The 22,907-nt window shown below is 44.2% G+C and overlaps 1 protein-coding gene across 2 annotated transcripts in view; it reads left to right on the top strand.

The window, feature by feature from the left end:
- GYS2 (glycogen synthase 2) overlaps nucleotides 1-22,907 on the top strand; it is a 919,141-nt gene that overhangs the window by 404 nt on the left and 895,830 nt on the right. The window lies entirely within an intron of this gene.

Below are 22,907 nucleotides of genomic sequence, written 5' to 3'. Positions count from 1 at the left end.
GGAGGCACTGTTCACGCTGCTTGTGCAAAATCAGTATTTTCGGAACACAAACTCTCTAGGATAATTGTAGGTTTCTGTAGAAATCAAGCTATATCCATCATACATTCTGATACCTATTCGTTTTTTGACCGTGAGCTTGTAGCAATCACGCGTATTGACCTCTTAGAACACGAATATGTTTTATCCTTAGTTTTTGCGATCTGCATATTTTAGCAAATTGAGAACTGTAGTAAATGTTTAACAAGCCTCATGTGTGTAATTCTGGCCAATTCGAAAACTGTTGACCGACAGGAGATGAAATGTTACTCCACTGATTAAAGTTCAACCCTTACACAAACAGAGGAGCATGCATGTGCTCTTGTGTGTGTGCAAATAACAAAAGATCCAGCAGAGGACAGCAAAATGCAAGGGAAAAACACATTTGTTAACAATCGGTGCATTTCTCCTGAAACATGGGACTGCAGATCGGATTCTGCTGGTTTTGGAATGCAGCCCAGCTCGTTTCAAACAAACCGTCAACTGCAGAGTGGGGACGTCTGCTTTTCAGTTGTATTAATTGTGTGGCGTTTTACCAGTTTTCCTTCTCACCCCTTACATTCAAATCGAAACTAACTGTGAAGAATAAAATGGTCAATGGAATTCGTAAAGTTAATCGTGCCATTAAACTATGCCCAGTACCCAGGCTGAGACTGCCCTATATGGCCATGATTTTTGCATAATGGACCACCTTTTTGGCCTGATTGGGCAGTTTCATAGATTACTACACGGGTTTTAGCCAATCTTACTAAGCAAATGTTTTCAAATGCATTATTTGCAACATAGTTTACAAAAAAACATCTCCTTGGAAAGAAAAGTCTTTTCAGGATAATAGTGAATTGTAATGTGTGGTTGTGGGCCACATTTACATTGGTGCTTAGATTATTTGCCCAAATCCAACCCTGGCAGTATTGATAATATTTTACGTTTGAGATGCACTGTAGCTATTCCTTCTGGTGAGGCCCAACGAGGCTGACACATGTTTGGAGATGCTTGTGGTCTGGTGCAAAATTGATGTGACCAAGCTGTTCGGGCTGGACTGCCACTTTTGGGGTGAGACCAGGCCTGACTTGCATATGGTCTTTCCCCGACTTGGCAGGCGAAGAACGATGGTTGTGATTAATTCAGAACATTCCAGCCATCACCTCTTTTGTTTTTGGAGTCGCAAAAGCCCACGCCATTTTATTGGTACTGTCCTGAGGAGGGAGGAACAGAACACTCGGACACCCATGGCTGTGGTCTAGCGAGGTCTTATTCCAACTCTCGGATTTAACGGTATGGGGGAGTAGAGCCAGCGACGGGTATCACTACAAGCAGAAAGGGCCACTGTTGCGATTTAAGATAGAAAAAGGGGTTAAACACAGGGATCCTAACAGCGACGAAACTGAGTTTCTCTTAGTCACGAGCAGAGCCGGCTTTAGGCATGGGCAACACAGGCGGTCGTCCGAGGCGCCACATTACCCACCCTGCCATGCCAGCTCAGGGGATTCTTGCAAAGGCTCTCCTGAGCTGGTGTAGTGAAGGCACCCTATTTAAATGAGAATCGCCCCGCTCACGTGCAGGCACCAGGTTCTCCGGCACGAGATCAGGGAGCTTTCCATTTCAATAGATCATCGCAGCTACACAGCAGGGGTCGGCCTTTCAAAGCCTGTCCCCTGCTGGTGGATGTGGCAATTGCTCCAGCTCAACTCCAAATTTCCCCTGACATCCCACATTTAGTTTTGCCCAGGGAGCTGCAAGGGCTAAGGCCGGCTCTGATCACGAGTGCCTCCCTAACAGAGCTAAGTTCCGGGAGAACTTGGAGGCACTCTGGTATCAGGCGGATGGGCCCTCCTGGCTGGTAGTTGCCCAGGCCCAAGATCCGTTCCCCTGGGATTTATGGCAGGATAAGGAGTCAACTAAGAAGCGGAAATGCAAGAACGTGAGTGGGAAGAAGGCTTATCTAAAGGTCCAGAGTCTAGTTCCTCAATGTTAAGGGCATCTGCTTAGGAGAATAGTCTTAATGTAAGCCACCGTCACAGGCAAGTTAATGTCCCCCTGCACACTTCATCCTTCTCTTCCTGTGTGTATTTGCCTTCTAGCTGAGGCTGCGGCACTGGCGTAACGCGGGCCCCCCGCAGCCCCATGCTGCCCATGCCCACCCGGGGTGGCCAGTGGCAATGGGGGAGGCCCCTCAGCAGGGCCCCCACTTTTTGTGTTATGCCATTGGGCTTCGGCCTCACCACTTATCAGAGTGAACCCTATGTTGGAGTACTCCACAGCAAGATCTTTGAGCCCCCCACCCCTTTCACTGGCGGGTGGGAGTTCTTTATACCCACATCGCAATACTTTGGGTTGGATTTTTACCCCCTGTACCTGGGTTTTGCAAGACTACTTTGTTTGGGCCTCACTGCTGCCACCAGGGTCTGGGCTAATGCCCCCAGCTGTCTTCTCTCTGCATGGTCTGGCCTTTGCAACCCTAGGCCCAAGGTCTTAGCCAGCCTCCTGGTCTAGCCTAGCCTTTCAACTTTGTCTAATCCAAGATGTAGCTAAACTGGCACAGCCACCTCCTTTTCCGCCTCCCTTTTGTTGTTTGACCAACAGGTTCTGCTCCTCTGTTTCTCCTCATTCTCCCATGCTTGTACTACTATCCTACTGGAACTGTTTCCTAACACTCTCACGCTTGTCCTCTGCTTTACAGTTGATGATAATAACCTTTGTCCCAGTAAGGGAGTAACTTTTCCGATTCGTGTTTTGCTTTTCGATCAGTCTTTCTCTAATGATTTCACCACCTCCTCATCTGTGTAGTCAGTGATTTAATTTGCCTGCAGACGTTGCACTTATTCTGGCACGTCCCCCACAGTCGAAGGTTACAAGAACTCTGATGGCCATTTTGAGATGAGACTGCACTGCTCTGGTGGCTCCCGGACCTGGTGCTGCGGCTTCCCTGTGTGTATTTACATTCTTTCCCCCAACCCCTGTTTCAGCGCTTCTGCATTGAGAGTGAGCACTTGCTGTTTGTTTCTTTACACCTGCCATAAAAGTTCTGTTTGGCTCTGGCTCGCAATCCATGGCGGATTTGTGGGGGAGCATTGGTGGTTTCACCGCCAGAAGTCCCATCAAGCTGGCTGTTCCCAGAGTTCCCTAGCCTATCTATGTAGATAGCGAATAGGTGACCATGTCACATTTCAACCGTACAAATCTGCCAACTCAATAAAATAACCCAATGTAAAAGTAAAAAAATCAAAAATAATGGTTTTATTTTACATACTTTTAAAATAAAAATGAGTCAATAATGAATTCAAAATAATTGCAATTAAACAAAGGTTGTATTGCAGAAGCTCTGCCCTGCATCCTGGTTTCCTTTGCACATTTTCTGATGCCGGTAGAGCTGGGGCAGGTGCCGTCTTCCTTTCACTGAAATGGGAGGCACTCGACAAACACCCACTGGTTGATTTGCTGCACATGCCCATGATGCAATTGCCATTTCAGTGGTCCGAGGGCATGTGTGGCAACACCTGTAAGCACGACACGACGAGGGGGCTTGACACGTCCCTCCCCATTGCCCTGAAGGAACTACTGCCAAAGGGAGACACATAAATACCCTTTACGGCTGTGTCAGTGCTAGCATATACCCCAAGGAAGCTATCATCAGAGAAACCAAATTCGTGCATCAGTTTAGGACAGTAGCAAAACAGAAATAGCTTTATTTGTCTTGCAAGACAAGAGACCAGATACATCTTCACAAGACTGGAATTGACTGAAACAACCGCGAACGCCCTCCAGACCTCTGGCTTCATAGGTCACTCTGGTAGCTGATGCGAAACCGAGCAGAGAACCCTCAGTCTCGGTCTACACCAGCCCATCACGTTTGTTAGATACCTCTCTTAACAGTTTGCCATTGGCATAGGTAACCATTGGACATATCAAATGACGAGTTTCTCTGTATTTTCCTGCTGATGTTACGGGTCATTTGTAACGCGCCTGTAAACAAGTGTTTCTAGGCGCGACAAGACAAGGTAGAGAGACATCGGGAAGACGAAACAAACGATCTTACTATGCCTTGTCATTCTGATCGTGCAATTTCAGGGAGGGGTGGGGGAGCAGTAGTGCCAGGGAGAGGGAAGTGCGGTCATGGCAGCAATTGCTATGAGTAAGTGCAGCAAGGGGAACCGGCCATGGGAAGTGCAAAAAGAGTGGGGGGGGTCTGTAGGGTTACAGATAAGCCTCTAAGTGTGTGGAGGCAGTGCAGGTGCTTGCAGGTCGTGGGGAAGCCTGGTGTCCATTGAGTTCAGAGAGTAGCCAGGTGACCAGCCCGTCAGCAGACACATGGTCAACAAGGGAAAGCAAGGGAGAAAGCAGAAGCAAAAAGGAAGGTCTTGAGCTGCTTCCGGAACCTGAGATGGTTCTGCTCGAGTTTGAGAGGGTCAGGGAGGCCATCCGTAGCAAGGCCCCTGCAGAGGAGAGAGATCTACCCTACAACTCTTTTCCTAGAGAAGCGTTTGATCATCAGAGAGTTGGAGGTAGCTGAGCGAAGGGCTCGAGAAGGAAGATGTTTAGGAAGAGAGAGTTGGATATAATTCGGCCCGGCCCAGGACAGCCTTGTGGACAATGCAGAGGGTCTTGAACTTGATCCTTGCAGCCACCGGGAGCCATTGGAGAGATTTCAGAGCTGGAGAGATACGATTCCTGGGCTTGAGGCCAAGAACAAGTCTCGCAGTCCTGTTCTGGATTAGTTGCAGAGAGCGGAGAGTAGAGGAAGGCAGGTTGAGATGGAGGCTGTTACAGTAGTGCAGCCTCGAGAGAACCAGGGCTCTGGAGACACGTTGAGCTTCTGGGGGAAAGTCAGAAATGGAAGAATACCTCTGAGGAGGTGCAGCTGATAGTGGGACTTCTTCGAGAATTCTGTGATGTGAGGGGAGAAGGAGAGAGTGGAGTCTTAGATGACCCAAGGTTTTTGCCTCACAAGAAGGAGCAGGAAGAGGTCCCAAGGAGGGGGGCTAGAGTGAAAGAGGGAAAGCGGGAGCAGGGGTAGAGGTCTTACCAGCTCACCTATCATGACGCAGCCTTGTATTCCTTCAAACAGTCCATTTGTGCATTCTGGTTTATACAAGTTTCTTGAGTCACATGCACACAAGTTCTTCTCACAGAAAAGTGCTAGAAAACAGTTTTCGAGTTCCAGTCCGCGCATGTGAAATTGTTCAAAATAAACATGAACAAGCATTGTCAAAGACACATAATTAAATGATATAAAATGCTATTTGAATGAGTCTACTACAAAAAGGCTTTTAATCATTAAAAGCCTTTTTTGTAGCTGACTCATTCAAATTGCATTTTATATCATCTAAGTTTGGAGAAAGACAAACATCACAATTACTTGAATTTCCCATTCCATTTGAAATGAGAGAAGAACACACGTGCAAATCTGTCTACCATCCATGTATCTACATTATGCTGAGCAAACAGCTTTGGTAATACTGTAATTAAAATTCAAAAGAGAATTGGTAAACAAGTACTAGCAGTAATCAGTGAAACACATTAGATCAATACTTTTAACAAGGAGTTTGGGGGTATATCTAAGGCAATGAAGCGGAGTGGCAGATCAGGATGGGATAGTTGTTAGGTTGCTAATGGGACAGAGGGACTCTCCCATTATATATTATGATTTTTACTTTTTAATCACTGTAAATTATTATTTATTTAAGTTGGTGTTGCTATTATTTTTCACATTTATTGATCTCGGACATTAACATGGTTCACTTTGTAAAGTTAATTCAGATCACCGTCTCGCAATTCTTTTACATTTTTACAATTTACATTAATCTTAAAGCTAATTTATCTTGTATGTATTCTTCCACATTTTTACTTATTCATTTTAATGTTGGTTTATTATTTCTGGTTCATTATTACATCAAACCCATTTGATTAGTGAAATACACAGATGACAGCAGGAAATTGATGTTTATGCACTGCAGTCCAAATATTTTCACTGTGTTTCGTGTTCATCCACAGATCATGTATCAAATAAGCATTGACAAAGCTAATAGTTCTGACTTTGTGTCGGCATTGCATTGGAATTTGCCAGGCAGTTCCAATTACCCAGCCATTGATGACGTCTGCCCTAGTATTCATGTCACCAGCCATGTCTTGTGAAGCTCTGCAGGCAGGCGAAAAAAGTGCACCTTCCACCCTTTATGTGGTTAGGATGCTGTGCTCACCCCTTGCGTCTTAGAGCATGCATTGCACAGCATCCATACTGCCCGTATTATTATCTTAATCATATTTCACAACATTAAACAAGAGTGTGGGAGCCCCTCTGCTGAGAACAAACATGGTTCAAAAAACCAGTTCTATGGAATGTCTTCCACTCAGGGGGGTTTACAACCACATTTTAGCTCACTAACTCTTCACAGACCCTTCACTTGTTAAATTTGTGAGGGCTCCCATACTTTTTTGTATACACATTTCACAACACCCTACTTGGCATAGCGAAAGAAGTACACAGCATGACTGATTCAAAGTTAAATACTTAAACCAGTCAAAATCCTGGCCAAATGTCTTAATCACATTTAGAACTAGTACATGCAGTACCACCTAAAGCTGAAACCACACAAATATCATTCTTTCCCGTTGCCTCTTTACCCACACAAACCAGTTACAGAACTAGGTGACTACACTCTAGATTGGAGGAGCTCCAAATCATGGCAATGCACTCCTGTCGGGTTTAAACAAATAAATGAACACATGCAAAATAAATATATGGTCTCACTCTGCTAAAAGCAGTACATCATGCAACACTAAGTGTGATCTCCTGTAAGAGCCCCTAATGATCCCATCGACCCATTATGGTACGTTAATGTTTATTTGTATAGCACCTACACACAAGGCAAGCGTTTCAAAGCGCTCAAGGAGGAAGTGGGGGCAAGGGGAGAAGAACAGTCAATTAGAGCCCTTGAATTTCTGAACGATACAAGTCTGCCCATGCAGAGTAAGTTAATAAATACAATTAACAGCGTAGATAACAGCAAATAGGTTTGACAACGATTCTGCAGTTTTTCCAAGAGCGCAGAGGAGCAGCCGGGCAGGAGGGGAGACATGGAAGAAATGAAAGACGATCTTCAAGGCATGTACCTTCAGATCGTGCAAGTGCACAGAAGGTAGAGGAGAGGGTGGGGAGGACATGTGCGGGGGGGGGGACAACTGCGCCCAGTTAGTAATCCAACCTAGAGTTTCACTTAGTCAGAAACTGGTTAGTGCTGAGAGATGCCATTCTCATGGGACATTGACCAAGTGCGGTAGCAATTGAACAAGTGCAGGCCTTGAGGAAAGTGCTGGAGGACTGGTGAGAGTGCCTGGGACCTGTGTGACTCTGAGGTATGCCCAGCGACCAGTCGGCATGCTGTTTGGAAAGGGAGGGAGAGAGGGAGAGAGGGATAGAGCGGAGAGAGAGGCTGGCGGGGCAGCAGGAGACAGGAGGATGAGAAGAGGAATGCCTTAAGGAGTTTCATAAACGTAAGGAGATCAGGCTCAAGACGTAGGACGGCAGGGATTCTATTCCATAGGGAGGCCCCCACTGAGGATAAAAAAATCCCCCTCCAAATCTCTGTTTGGACAACTGGCTCACTCGCAGAAGGTTGGAGGTAGAAGAACGGAGAGCTCGGGAGGTACAGTATTAAGGAAGGCATTGAGGCAGATAGGTGGAATACAGGCCCCAGAAAGCCTTGTGGACAGCGCAGAGGGTCTTGAACTTGATCCTTGCAGCCACGGGGACCTAGTGGAGGGATTTCTGTGCCAGAGAGATGCAAGGGGATTCAGCCACTTATTAACAAAAAACGAATTTGTAAAAGATCCACCTGAAGTATTGTGCCTGCAAGAAACGTGGCTGAGAGAAGTCCCGCTGATGGAAGGATACTCTGTATTTATCAATCCAGCCCTGAAAGGGCAATAAGGAAGACCAATGGCGGGACTTTTCACAGCAATAAAAGGTGAACTAAACTGGAACGTGATCCATTCTGCAGCTCTCTTCACCTTATATTCAAATAGTAGTGGTGGAAACACCAAAAGAGCCAGGCAACTAAAATCCCCAGTGTCTAATCCTAATTAATATATACTGGGCACCGGGAGCAAAAACAAATAAATTCCTCCCAAAGGACATCCTAATCATAATTGATGACCTAAGAGGTAAATGGCAAGACCCCTGGATAATTATGGTTGGAGATTTTAATTGCACATCCCTAGACGACGCAATTAAAGATGAACCAATAATGGCCACTATGAAACAAAAAAGAGGAATAATCTGGAGGACTGCTGTACAATCACAGGACTGTACAATTCTAAACGGGTTAACGTCTGGAGACATCCCAGGAAAACCAACCTGGCAGGGCCAGAAATAAGAGGTGATACTTGATTACTTTACAGTTTCATCTAATTTGTCAAGATATTTACAAAAACTATAAGTAGGAACTATGCAATCGAGCGACCATAATCTGGTTAAGATAACATGTTCCAATCTTTCCGCCAAAAGGAAATCGCAAATTTATCCATTCACTTTGGAAATTAACTCTGGCAGAAATAGATTAAAAATGCAACCAACTAAGCTGCCGAAGTTGAATATTAACTAGACGTCGATGATAACTGAGCTCTAGTCACAGGCAATCCTGCAGACAATTGACTATGTCCCACTACATAAAATCTTCCATATCACTAGCAAACAGGGCATCACTAAACCAATAATGACAAAGCGCCATGTATATGATAGAGCAGTGGTCATGAAGAAAAGAACCCTAAGGAAACAACTAAAACATCTAAAGGAATTTAATGCGACTGACAAAGCAATAGAAATCAGTAAAATAAAACAAATATCATAACTGGATAATTATGCATAAGAAAACAATGCTAAATCATGACTCTCAGGAAATTATATCTACCATTTGTAAGAGAAACACGGTGGATACGTGGGCCCTGATAAACAGAAAGGACACACTTCAAGATGCTCTAACAGCCAACCCAATTCCAGGAAGCCAATGGCAACGATACTACAGACAATGGCAACTCCCATTAGAGCCCTCTCTAATCAGATCGATTACAGAGAGACTGGACAAAGACCTGCTTGATATTGATATATCTACACTGGAAGAGATCATCAGAAAGTTGAAGAACACAAGAGCACTGGGCCCTGATGTTCTTACTAATGAGGGACTGAAAAGTGACCCAGCAGAGTGGGCAAACATTTTACATCAACTCTATAAATACGTCCTGGAATCTGGAAGAGTTCCAACCTCATGGAAGCCAAGTTTAGTGGTCCCCATTTTCAAAAAGGACTTAAGAACTGACCCACTATCCTGCTAAGAGCCCTGAGTAAACGGGCAGAACGAACAGGCCACAGAGACGAATGGCAATCAGGCTTCGTAAACAGACTAGGCACCCCTTTAAATATATTCATCTTAAATCTTCTAAATAGCGAGAACATTAAGAAATAAGGAGGTGAAATTCTTTGTGGCCTTTATTGACCTTTTAAAGGCTTTTGATATGGCCGATAGATCAGATTTGTGGAAAAAACTAAAAAAGTGGAATTGTCCGGAAGTGATTCTTGATAATGTAAAATACCTTCATTCAGACACTTCAATAAGAGTGAGGCTAAACCAAGCAGGCCTATTGTCTGAGTCAATCTCTACGACCATTGGGTTAAAGCAAGGTTGCCCAATGGTGCCAGAATTATATAATCTCTATTCCTCAGATATGGAGGATGCCTTTCTTGATTTAAGAATCTTTCCGGCAAAGAAAGCAAATGTGACAATTGACAGATTAATTTATGCGGATGACATAGTCCTAATCGATCAAACTCCAATAGGCCACCAACACCAAATAAGCACCATCGAGAGTTATGTGGCCAGAAATAAAATGATTATCAACCCGGAAAAATCTAGGATTGTAAGGTTTGATAACTCGAAGAGAGGACAAAAATCAAACAGAGAAAAATGGTTCCTAAACAACAAAAAAAATCATGGAAGTTTCTACCTTTACATACTTAGGGGTCTGTATTAACAATGATAAAAGTGAATTACCCAGATGCACAGACTTGAGAAACAAAGTAAGACACCTGACAGCAAAGATCCTGATGTCACAATTCTGTAGATTCTCCTTAAAACCATTAGTAGACTTCTACAGGGCGAAAGCGGTGGCAATCCTCACGTATCGAGCACAAACCTCGCTTCTTTTGGATGTTAAGATATGGCCAATTTTAGAAGAGATATTTTGGAGAACGACCCTGCAACTACTGAAATCCTATCATATTCAATAATACGAAGAGAACTATCATTGTCTTCTTTGAAAATTATTTCGGAGTGGAAATGTCTGGAAGCAGCCTTGACAGATGGATTCTTAGTCCTGAAAAAAGCAATGCACAATCCCACTGAGCCGATCCTTTCACAATGGGCCAAAACATGTCAAGCAATTTTATGTAATCTGAATGAATCGGAAGAATCACTACTAAGTAATCCAGATCAGGTAAAGAAAAAAATGTCAAGGCTGGATTGGATTGGAACGAAATGAAGATGTTTATAAATACCAGGGATATGAACATTTCTGGGCAGTCCCCCAAAAGCTGTACAGATTACCAAAATATCTGTCGGTATTTCCAAATTGGTTCTTGAGATCTGGTTATCTAAATCTCCGTCTCAATTTATGGCCATGTAGAGACAACAACTACAGGAAAAGAACTAAAGATAAACCAGGGCACTGCAGATTATGACAAAACACAAAGTTGGTTGAATCCTTGAAACACTTATTGTTGGAATGTCCGAATCTTAGAGATGAAAGACAGATTTACCTGGGCCCCAGCTGGAAGGACTATCGGTCCAAAGAAATTGACCCTTGGTGGAGATATATGCTGGAAGGGGAAAACATCTCAATCAACCTGGCGGTAACAACATTTGTGTTGATCATTTTGGAAAAATAGAAGGAAAATGTTAGAGTACATGATCAGATCTCGGCCATGACGGGAAATGGAAAGGGCAAATATAGGCTCCGCAGGGGGAATCCGTTCATGGAGGAAGAACTATTGAAGAGAACTCTATGTGACACAGCTTCTAAAATAACTAGATGTTTAGCTGAGGAAACTGATTTTGTTTGTATATATCTGTTTTATTCTGTATAGCCAATGGTGTTCTGGTTTTGTGTAAACCAAAGTGCTAATAAAATTAAAAACATTAAAAAATAAAAAAACAAAGAGAAGGTTGGGTTGAGGACCCTGAACCATGGCGGTACCATTCAGATAGACATTGCTGATGACCACAGAAATGGCAAAGAGGTTGAGGAGGACCTCCCTGGCGGTGCCATCATTAATGGGAGAAGAGGCAATATGAAAGAGAACCACTTGTGTATTGGCACAATACAAATAAAATATATATTGTACCATAAAGGCGACCATGTACCAGGTCCATAGGTCGGATGAGGGAATGACAGAGGATGCCTGTGAGAGTCTCTCTGGTGGAATCCGTGACATAGGTGTCTGCAATAGGAAGGACTGGGTTGGAGGCCAGTAAGTCCTCAAGTTTCTTCCAGCCAGATTTAGTGATCGGAGAGGGGATAGAAAATAGAGACGCAGTTAGAAACAATAGGAGAGCTAGAGAGTGACATATCTAGCTGCAATGGTGAGGAGGACACTTGCCAGGCTGATTCACTGGGGGGCCTGTATTGGGGGTGAGGGGGAAGACCATGAGTATAAGGAACCGGGGGCACCAAGGGGAGGGGGGTTCCAGGCAAATAGGCACTTTCAATGCAGCAAGGGGACACAGCTAAAAACGATATTCAAACAAACAGGCACTTTCTAAGCAGCAAGGTCGCACAGCTACAAATGATTTTCATGCAAACAGGCACTTTCTAAGCAGCAAACAGCAGCAGCTAAAAACGATTTCCATACAAACAGGCACTTCCTAAGCAAAAAGGGGGCATAGCTAAAAACAATTTTTAGGGAAACACACGTTGAAGGGCCAAGGAGGAGCAGCACGACAATGCATTGGATGGTGAAATGAGTAGGTTATAATGATCCATTAATATTAGGATTTGGAGCTTTGCTAGCCCCTTCTTTAGACATTATGTTGTACAGTAAGATGTCTCCAGGAGGGATGAGGACTCTTACGGGTGAGAATGTTATACTTTCTAGTTCTTGGAATCACTAATTTATTGGCTGATATTGATCTACGCTGCCTCCTGGGTTGGTATGGTCTAAAGCAAATAGTGAGAATGCTGTGCCCGTTTCCATTAATGGCCTTGTGTCCCATACAAATGGCCTTCCACATTATTCTTTCTTTGACTGTAAGTCAGTGCAGCAATAATAGACCTGATGGTAATTTTCAGTACTGTTCTAGCAGTCACATTTTGTAGTTCCAGTCACATAAACAGTACCTGGTAACCCCAGAAAGACACTATTACTGAAATCCAGACCCTAAGAAACACATGCATCTATAACATGGGGTATTGATGTTTAAGTTTCTTTGAATAGAAGAAACCTGATATGACTTCATGAGCTACTTGAGGTCCCAAAGAAATGATGAAGGGCAAACTAATTTGCTACAGTGATTCATAGTTGGAGTGATCACAAATACTTATGTTTCATGCATGGTTATTTTGAAAGAAGACCCCTGCTTTGTCCCACAATTTAATATTTTAGGATGAGAGGCAAATTTGCCAATCTGCATTATCTGTACTCTGTAGGCAAAAAAGGAACGTAGCCAAGCAAGGACTTCCCCTGATGCCATATCAACAGATGCCAGGAAAACTCCATGGTCGTCAATATCAAATCCTGCCATCTCACATTGCTTTGGTACCACTGCGTCAGTTACCGATTGGTTTATTCAAATGCTTATTTCAGGGATGAACAATGGGAATAATGTGTTTGTAATTTTAGGTGGAAGATCATCCATCGGGGAGCTTGATCATGTAGCAGTTGAAAGTAGCTTCTCAACCTCCTTTTTGTACAGGATTTGAAGGCCATCAAGGTGCGAGTCTTGCCAGGGCATTACCAAATTAGAAAAGGCCTTTGCAGTCCCAGCAATATGTATCTGAATCTTATCAATGTACACCACAATATATTCTGCAAAATTATCTATCATAGTTTCAGAAGAAATTACCTCTGGTCTCAAAGCACCAGGAATATTTACATTCCTTATAAAAGAGAATATTTCCTTTGCAGGATTTGTAGATGTATATATGATCTTATTCAGATAATGGCCTTTGGCCTCCCGGATAGATTTTTATAAAGGTGAAATTGGTCTTTAAATTGGTCTTCTAGATTTATATCCCATGATCCACGCCACACCTGTTTTCTTCATTCAATATGATTATTTCGATAACAGAGTTCCATAAAACACGCCAATACAACAGAATACACACAAAAACATTGTTACAGTGTTCCAAACAATCATATTGTACAAATCAATGGACAAATAAATCATCATACAAAACACTCCAGAATTTATATGAACGATAAAAATCACCATTTAAAAGCTAATCTAAGATATGGGATCAGACTTGTGTGTCAAGAATCAGCATACTCGTAAAATGGAATAAAAGTCAAGTCAAGGTAAGGTAAAACCATAATTATTAAGCCTCCCCAAACGTTCACATTCTACTTATGAGTAAAACTTAACTTATTCAATAGATACCACATAAATGCATAGGAATGAAACAAGAGGGCCTGACCAGTCCTATTATTCATACGACATGTGTCCTATGACCTATTTGATGTCAAAGATGTAGTTTGATATCTGGACCAAGCACAACTTATTAGGACAAAATAAATGTCCTTCTGGCTAAAGCTTACTTTAAAAACTGTAGCAGTGGCCAGCTCACTGACGGATTCTCTGCCCACCGTGAGCATAACAATGCTGGATGGCATTCATAAACTGTCGATCTCTCAAAATGGAGACTAGGGTGCTACAGCTAATGTCTCTATGCTCTGGGCAAAACAGCACAAAGTACAAGAGGTCCTCCTCATCCTCTCTGGAAAAGGCACATCCCTTTCCCTCTCTGCAGTTTAACCAGCGAGGCAATGTTGTTCTTAACAAGAGACAGTTGAATCTTGCCCGAGTTAACAGTATTCATTCAGATGGGTTGTTAGCCCACAACAAATACATTTGTACTTAATCAGAGGAGATAATGGCCAGGCTTCTGTTTGTTCCTGTCTGAATGTCTCAAGCCTCTCGAGCTTCCTTAAATTTCAACAACAAATGGGTTTTTAAATGAGTTGCGGCTACTCAACTAATCAGGGTGGGGTTGGCCAGATACTGCTCCGCATTCAGTTTTTGCAGCTGTTCCCTGACATAACATAAACAGGGGATACGCGCCCCTATTTCTTAGAATATGCATGATTAAAGAATGTGTCAGTAGAGCTTTGCGATTAGCCCACAACCTTAACCAATGCAGAGCTGGTTCTGCTGCTAGTTCATCTTCCAGATACGGCATGCCCATTTCAAGATGGGCACCATTATTCGGGCATGATGCGGGAGGCCCAACATTGTTTTTAAAAAGCCGTTCTCAATTACTTGTATTTCATGCATCTTTCCATAACCCCAAATTGCTTGGCCACTGCCCCTGCTTTACTGCTGTAAACCATCTTGATCAAATCCAGTGGCTTTGAATTAGACATGGCCATGAATCTCCTAAACCCACCCAGTGCTTGCTTAAACCTAGATGATTCTTTTGTTAGATGCTCCGCTGGTTTCAAATTAGGAGTAATGCATATCCCAAGATAGTCAAATACATAGACTCTGGATTATCTCAGTATTACTTGACATCGCTGCCATTTTAGGACTTGTTCTCGTAGGGTGATAAGCCATCACCGCCAACTTGGTGGCATTGACTTTTAGGACCAGCCATCTCTGAAGTCTGTATACCCAGTGATAATGGTGTGTAAAGCTTGTGGTGTACGGGCTCGCAAGTCCATTTCAGTGTACGCTAAAAACAAAAGTAATCTCCCTGCTATTCTTGAGACATCAGTAGAAGCCTGCGTCAGGGCATTGCATAGCCATTAATATGCAATGAAGAGCCATTCCACAACCCTGCCGTACTCCAGCCTTCAATTGAAAATAGGTTGTGCAATGCCCATTGGTACCAACTCACACACGCGCTTGAGTATTTTCGTGTAATTTGACCAAAAGGGTGACAATCTCAGCCGAGCAGCCCTGGGACCTGAGCACAGCGCAAAGTTTATTTCTATTTACCTTGTTGAAGGCTGTGCTCAGGTCCATGAAGGCCAGATATATGGGTTCCCTCCTGACATGCATAAAGTTTCTGACAATTTGGTACAAGTTCAAAATGTGTTCTCTAGTGCCCAAACCTGGGCGGAACTCCAATTGGATGTCTGAGAGGATAACATTGGCGTTAACCCAAGATTCAATTTTGCACAAAAGAGCACTGCAAAATATGTTGAATAAAGAATCAAGGGGCGCAATTTGCCTATATGATGCCTGGGCACCCCTTATACCTTTCTTGTATATTGGCAGAATTACCACGTTTTTCCAGGATGCTGGAAATTGCTTTGTCAAACACATGGCATTAAAACAAGCTGTGCAAATCGGTGCCAATGAGTTCCTCTCTAAATAGGTCAGCAGGAATGCTGTCCGGACCAGGGGAGCAATGGAGCTTTTGGTACCTTATTGCTTCCATGACCTTTATAAGGGAAAATGAAACCATGTGCCCTTTTTGCATTTGCTAGTTCACTTTGGGAACATCTTGTGTCTGTATAGGAACGGACTGCTCCTCTTTACTCCCAACAGGAACTGGGTCATAGAGTGTTGCAAAATGGGATATCCATCTGCCGTCTGCTACGTCAAGCAGCCCAGTCACGTTCTTTATTTATGTGTCAACTGCCTGTTTGTAGTTTGCTCTTGCTGCACAAATCAGCTTTTTATCAGTCTCTGGGCATTGTATTGATGTAATCAGGAACTTTCATGCCCTCTAGCATTCCTCATCAAACCAATTTACCCTTTTTCGCTCTCAGTGTAGTGCAGGCAAATTCTATTGCCAGAGGATGGTGATCACTTAATATATCCTTTGTTATATGAAAATCAATAATCCTGCTCCGGATTCTAATGAAAAAACAGCGGAAGTCAATCGTAGTGCTGCACAGGAAGCCTTTAAAGGTCAGTCTCCCCGACCTATCACCCTTGGTTCGTCCATTGGCCAATCTAAGACCCCATTCATATTACCAAAATGTGATTTTGAGCACATCCACACAAATCATTGGATCCATCATTTTAGGCACAGGGATGCCAAGCAATAGATATTTTGTGTTATCAAAAAGATCACAAGGGGGACTGTTGCCAAGTTTCATGTTGAAGTCACCTGCCAAAAGCACTATAGATGCCCCATGATTAAGATAGCACCAGTTATCCTCAAATCATTGTTCTAACTGAGTTAAACATTTCCCATCATTAGATTTATGGCGACTGTTCTAAAAGTTCACCAAAATAATCTCAGTCTCAGCATTAACAATGACCTTCACTACTTGTAAACAAAATATTAAACCATTAAACTCCATTGTGTGACATTTATATATGGATTTTACAAAAATGGCCATGCCCTCAAAGAATCTGACCTTAGGTCTTTTTTGGACTGTAATTTGGAAAGATGGATAGCCGTTAATAATTCAGGAGCCAGGTGCCCATGTATCTTGGAATAAAATGAAGTCAAATTGATGCAAAAAGTCTGTCTTGTTGTTCGAGTTTACTCCTTGCACGTGCTATAGTCCATGGTAGCAGCAATATCACGTTGCCATCTAAAGCACTGGCCTCTGTTATAACTTGCTCCAGAGGGAACACCTCCTTTAAAAAAGGACCCCACCCTCTGAATTGTCATCAGGCTCCAAGCCTAACTGTCCCATGCCAATGTTCACATCGAGCCCTAGTCAGTCTGTCTCCTCCATAGTGCTAAAGCAATCTAAGCGATTGCTGATGGGTACCTGTGGACATTATGCAGGCGTGGCCATAGGGATTGATTTTGCTAGAGGTACCTTTTGGCAACGTGGATTGGAAACATCAGATGGAATAAGATTTCCTATTGTGCACAATCTTACAAGAGGTGGTATGGCACATTAAGGTCCCGTGGTGGACCCTGTGGTACTTACACCTCTGGGGGATACAAATATTCCATGGGTAGTATCCACAAAGAAGGCTTACGCCCACACCCCGTGCCCCCGAGTTGCAATTCAGAATGTGATCGGCTGTATAATGATTGGCAAATGAAAAAACTATGCAATCTCCCTTAAAATGCTTCAGGGTCCTCTCCAACCAAGATGTCCTTCTGGCCATCTTAATATACTGCAGATTTATGGCATGTTTGGCCAAATTGGTGTTTATCCAGTGAGCCGCCTTATTTATTAAAGATGTTTCAGTCTCGACATGCTCGATATGGGGACTCAGCACATTAAGAATTACCCCTACCAAAGATTCAGCACCATTTTGGAAACCACTATCAGATCATTTGCCAATGGGTTATGTAAGGAACTCATGGTGGCAACAAGACAGACACAAGTGATCACAGTTCATGGGTGTTTATTGAACAATGAATGCTGTATGCCTAATCTAAACCTAAATCTAAATAGGAGCAAGCGTCAATCATGTGTCAAGTCCTGGTGATGTGTCAAATAAAAGGGCCTATACTAAGAAACCTATTGCCAAACCTTACAACTAATACAAAAAGGGGTGTGGGATAGTTCTCAAGAAAAAAAAGAAGTGTTCTCAAATAATACATCAGGATGTGGTAGCCTGGGTCTCCCATACCCACATTTTGAGCATGGGTAAAGTGGGATCGTGGAGCACAGCACACTCTCGAGCTTTCACAGCACAAGATGACAGTTCTGTTTTCAGCTACCAGGGCGTTCGACTCCAAGTCTCGTTTCACTTGAAAGTCTCTTGCCTTCGAGGATCTGATGTCTTCAAAATAATAATACAAAAGTTCCTTCAACAAATGAAAGTTCGTTTCTTGGTTTCTCCACCCTTGGGCCTCCTCTTCCAGCATTGACCCCGCTCAAATCGTAGCCTCCCTCGGTCGGGTTCACTATGGCTTTTCCTTCACAAATCTTCATGTCTTTTTGAACAGTTCCAGCGGACATCCCTCGGCCGGGGTCATTCTTGTCAACACACTGCTTCTTGGGACTTTAGACGTGGGCCCTCATGGGATTCACTTCCCTGGTTTCGTCTCATTGCAGGATTCACTTCCCTTTTTTTCACACAGTTTGTAGTTCAAAGTCTTTCGATTGTACAGGGATTTTTCGATTGTACAGTGCTTTTGCTTGACACTCAGTATGACCACTTTGACCTTTTTTGCTGGCTCTCCTACGGCCATCTGGTATCTGTGGTTTCGCTCAGATGGGGGATTGACCACAGTGTTACGCTCACCTGGTATCCACAGGGACGCCACCCAGCCGGGTTACTCGCTGGTATGCTTCTCAGCTTTGCCCTGATGTGGTCTGCGGGGAAGGTTCTGCCTGAAAATACAGGAGGACTGTGTTCAAGACAGACCGACTGGGGAAAGTATCCTCCCTCCACCCCCATATGATTTCAGTCCCTCTGGTGCCCTCTCCTCACCTTATGGTAGAATTAGGCGTGCTTTCCGTCCTGCCTTCTTTGCAGGGGCGCATTGTCTTTCATGGGCGAGTGCGGTCCAGTTACTTCACTGACGCCGGCCCGTTTGATATTTTTCAGGTAGGTCTTATTGCTGTTCTTTAGTTTTGTTGCTATCCGGCATGCCTTTCTTTGTTTAAAATGGCTCTTTTTTCTCCCTTTGGTATGCAGAGCTTCAGCGCGGCAAACTGGCTTGGTTGAGCCCCACTGGTAAATGATGGTGCATTAAGAGCGCTGTGATGCGGTAAGTAAGCGCTATGCGCAGCGCTGCGAAGTCTTGCCTTTGCTAACCTGTGTTTTCCTTCCTTGTAGGTCGCAGTGTTCTTCAGCGCGAGTGGAATGTCCGGAGTGGTGCCAGCCGAAAGGCGACCAGCCAGGTAAGCCTTTTGAGCAGTTCGTAATTTGTAAATGTCTCTACTGCTTTCTTTAATGTTGCCACTATCTTCCTCTTTCATGTTGTTCTGTCCGGGAGGCATGCAGATTCGAGGAAGCTGTTCTCAGTAGCTGCAAGTGTTTAAAGATGAAGACTGCAGGTAAGATGCTGCTGCTAATGATGTTCCTTTTGTCTCCTTGCAGGTTCTGCTTCACCGAGATTCGAGGGAATAGCTGGACACGGTGAGCGTCACGTTACAAGCTGCAAAGTAACGCGAAGCGTGTTGTCTTGCTCAGGTGTGGTTCAAATAGCCCCAACAAAATAGTCCAGGTAAAGTAGTCCCTAGGCTACCACACCAAAAACACTTGACCGAATAGCTTGGTTCTTAGGAACCAAGCTATGTGGATGCCTCCATGTTGGCTGACAATGCAATAAAGTAGTTCCCAAGCACATTGTTTTTCATGATGTATGAGCTTGGCGCCATAGGCACCAGAACTGGCCCCATGAGGGCTTTTGAAGGGGATGCCAGGCTCTAGAGGCCCGTGTCCTGACTCCACCTGGCCAATGGGTTTGCCAGAGGGGGTTTTGGACGAGGGTCGTGACACACAGTCCCTTGGGTTAGCACCTGCGTAGTGCTGGTTTTCCCTTGGCAGCTGGTCGCCCCTGAAAACTTTTATAGTTCTCTCATAGTTCATTGAACTTGGTTCAAACTTGCCACTTTGTGATTCTCAATCGACACAGCCTGGTTCTCATCGGTTCTCCCCTCGACTCACCGGCTGTGATGAACCGCTTGGCTTTCCTCTTCATTGGAGACACGGCCGGTACCACGGTCGCAGGAGCTTGTCTCACTCCTGCTTATCGGCATATGATTGCTCCGTGTAGTGTTGACATCTGCTGCAAGACACTTGTGCTATTGTTGGCGGTCGTATGTTATCTTCAACGAAGGTTCTGCGGGTCTGTGACAAAAAGGGCAAAGTCACTTCTCTCCATAGCAACATCTCAATTCCTGCAGCCATTCTCCTTCTCTTGAACTGCCATGTCTGATTAGCTGTCTCGTTGTGCTGTCTGCCGGGCTTGTACTGTGCTCTCGGGCTCCACCTTTTATCACTGTGGGGAAAGTAGTGCGTATTATCCTGATTCATTGCCTCACTTTGCCTGACCCTTGTATTGGGACATGCCAGGTAAACGGCTCTGGTGTTAGTCCATTGTTCCTTGTGTTGTGAGAAAGTGTTTGTGTTGGAAAAGGTGGAGAGGTCCAGTGGTTTTTAATGTCCTACTTGAGAGGATGGGGAAAAGGTGTCAAAGGAAGGTGGATACCATGCCTTACCCATCTGTGTCCCACTCCCCGAGGACCCCCCCATCCAGGTGATCCTCCCTTACTGGTCCACCCCCAGGAACTGGGTCCAATAGCGATGGAAGTTTCCTGGCCACCTGGATGACCGATTCCCGGGGACTAGCTAGAGAAACCTTCAGGTTTCGCACAGTTACAAGTCTCAGTTGTGCCTAATGGGTTTCCCTGTGGCACCTGAGACATTTGAATCTCCTGGACAAGTATGTATCTCAGCACTGATGTTCTAAATTGGTGCCATCTTGTCCCCCGTAGACTTTGCCACTTCCACCACATTGCTAGACTGAGGCCCTTGGCACTCTTTTGAAGAGTTTACATTAGGTACTAAGCTCGTAGTCACCTTATCAGCCTCGGTTGATGCAGTGCTAGTGATGGAAACTGATGATGCATCCTTCCTGAAAGACCTGATGAGCGTGTCCATTATCGACAGAGTTAAATACATTAGACTTGAAATTGGCAATTAAATTCCACAATGATTGCATTTTGCCCTGCAAGTCCACCATAGATGCCATGATCACTTTCATAAAGGAATCCATCCTACTGTTACATTTCTGGAGGTCATTGGGATCATTAGGGCTAGAGTGAAAGCATGTGCCTAAGGAGGCTGGCACCTGCTGTGGATTCAAATCAGGCCCAAGACCCTTCTACTCAGCATGTGAATGATTGATAGTACCACTGGCACAGCATCAGAACTCACTGCCCGCTGATCTATGGCCACAAGGCAGCCTGGCGACACTGTGTTTGGCGACACTGTGTTTGTGTTCATCAATTTTGGGGGAGAGGCATCTTGTGAGGTCTGGGATTTCTGGACGTTGCCCAGTATGGCAATTCTGGTTTCCAGCAAGGCATGTTCCACTGACACAATGTGCACATCCAGTCCGCCAGCTACTTGTTTTAAATAAGTGTCAAGGGAACTTTGAGCAATGCTCTTAGACTTGGGCCTGGTCAACAGCTTCTGACCTATTGCCTTTTTTGGTTTCCTCCCAGGTTTTCCCTCGTGGTCCCTGTTAGCCTTTCATTGAACCCTGTTATTTGGAAGATGAACCGAGGCCAATCAGATGGAGAGGTATTTTCGGAGGTATAAAAAGAAAATATACCCAAAAGTTCAAAGTCAAGTTTCAGATTCAGTAGCTGTCATTCATGCTTCATCCACTTTGGATTGCTTCTAGAACTAAATTTTAATGATAGTAGTGGCAGCACTATTCCATTAAAAGTCGTGTAAACACAATCCAGGAAAAACCATGGTTAAAATGACAGCCTTGCAGAATTATCGTCCGTAGACCACAGTCCATGATCTATGGCCCACAGCCGCAGCCCATGCACATTCGTCCCACCATAGGTCTTTCACTGAATCTGTCACTCCTCACTCCTACATTGGTTGTTGGCCGTTATGTATTAGATGCAAATTAGGAGTAGGGTCTTGAACATCTGGCTAAGATGTCAAAGGTCACAGTCATATGCAATTGGCTGCAAGTAGCACAACAGTAATAATGAGTATTTGCGAACATTGCTCTCCACTCAGCCTGACCTGGCTCACAGATCCAGCAGGGGCTCTCGAGACCCACAAGACTCGCAGTTGCGGTGTACCCTGCCAGGCCGTCCAGACGCTGTCTGGTGGGGGAAACATTGTGTGATGAAGCAGTCACGCAAAGCCAACAAGCAATTGCATTCAGCGATATTCAGAGATAAACAAGCTCCACGGTATCTTCTAATAATGAGCAGATGATGAGAAGGATTACTCTGATATTTAATAGGAACGCAGAGAAGAAAGACCCCTTGTGAGCGGCAAACCAGGCAACAGCAGGGTAGCAGCCCGCCCACCAGCCACTCCGCCGTGCTATGCAGCACTTGCAGCTGTGGCAGGGTTTTGAAGTGCTCACAGCCCAGCCTCCCCTTCCTTCAGAGGCAACAGCCCTGCCAAGAGCCGCTCCACTGCGCTTGCAGCCACTTCAGGGTTTTGAAGTGCACACATCCCTGCCTCCTCTTCCTTTATGGGCAATAGCCCACCCACAAGCTGCTCTGCCAGACTAGGCTGCGCTTGCAGCTGTGGCAGGCTTTTGAAGTGCTCAAAGTCCAGTATCCTCATGCTTTACAGGCAACAGCCTGCCCACCAGCCACTCTGCTGAGCTATGCCTCTGATTTAGATTACCGACCTACTTCCAGATTAGATTGAGTTCCTGGGAGAACCAACAATTAACCTTGTTTATTCTTGTGGATTGTCATTTGAAAAGGGCCAACTCTTCAATGATGGGATTTAGTTATCTTGAACAGTTGTTTATTTTCGTCAAGCTGTTCAGGATGGTAGCAATATTGTCTATTAATATTTTCAGAGCATTTTATTTGGACCACATCCTTAATTACAACTTCCCATGTTCAACTTAGTGTAGCCTGATTTGGTGTATCTCAGGAAGGTATAAAGAGTGGATTTTGTATTTCAAAGCGATTTTCCACATGCTCTGATCATAACATAGGCAGAGGGTTTCCTAGTATAAAATAATTGATTTTTGTATTTAGTCCAAAGTGTCTCTTTTATTATTATTTTGGTATT

This window comes from Ambystoma mexicanum, chromosome 12 (assembly GCF_040938575.1).
Source record: "Ambystoma mexicanum isolate Mex_15411 chromosome 12, UKY_AmexF1_1, whole genome shotgun sequence".
Taxonomy (NCBI): Eukaryota; Metazoa; Chordata; class Amphibia; order Caudata; family Ambystomatidae; genus Ambystoma; species Ambystoma mexicanum.
The sequence above is the reverse complement of the archived record's forward strand: the minus strand, read 5'-3'. Positions and strand labels throughout refer to the sequence as shown.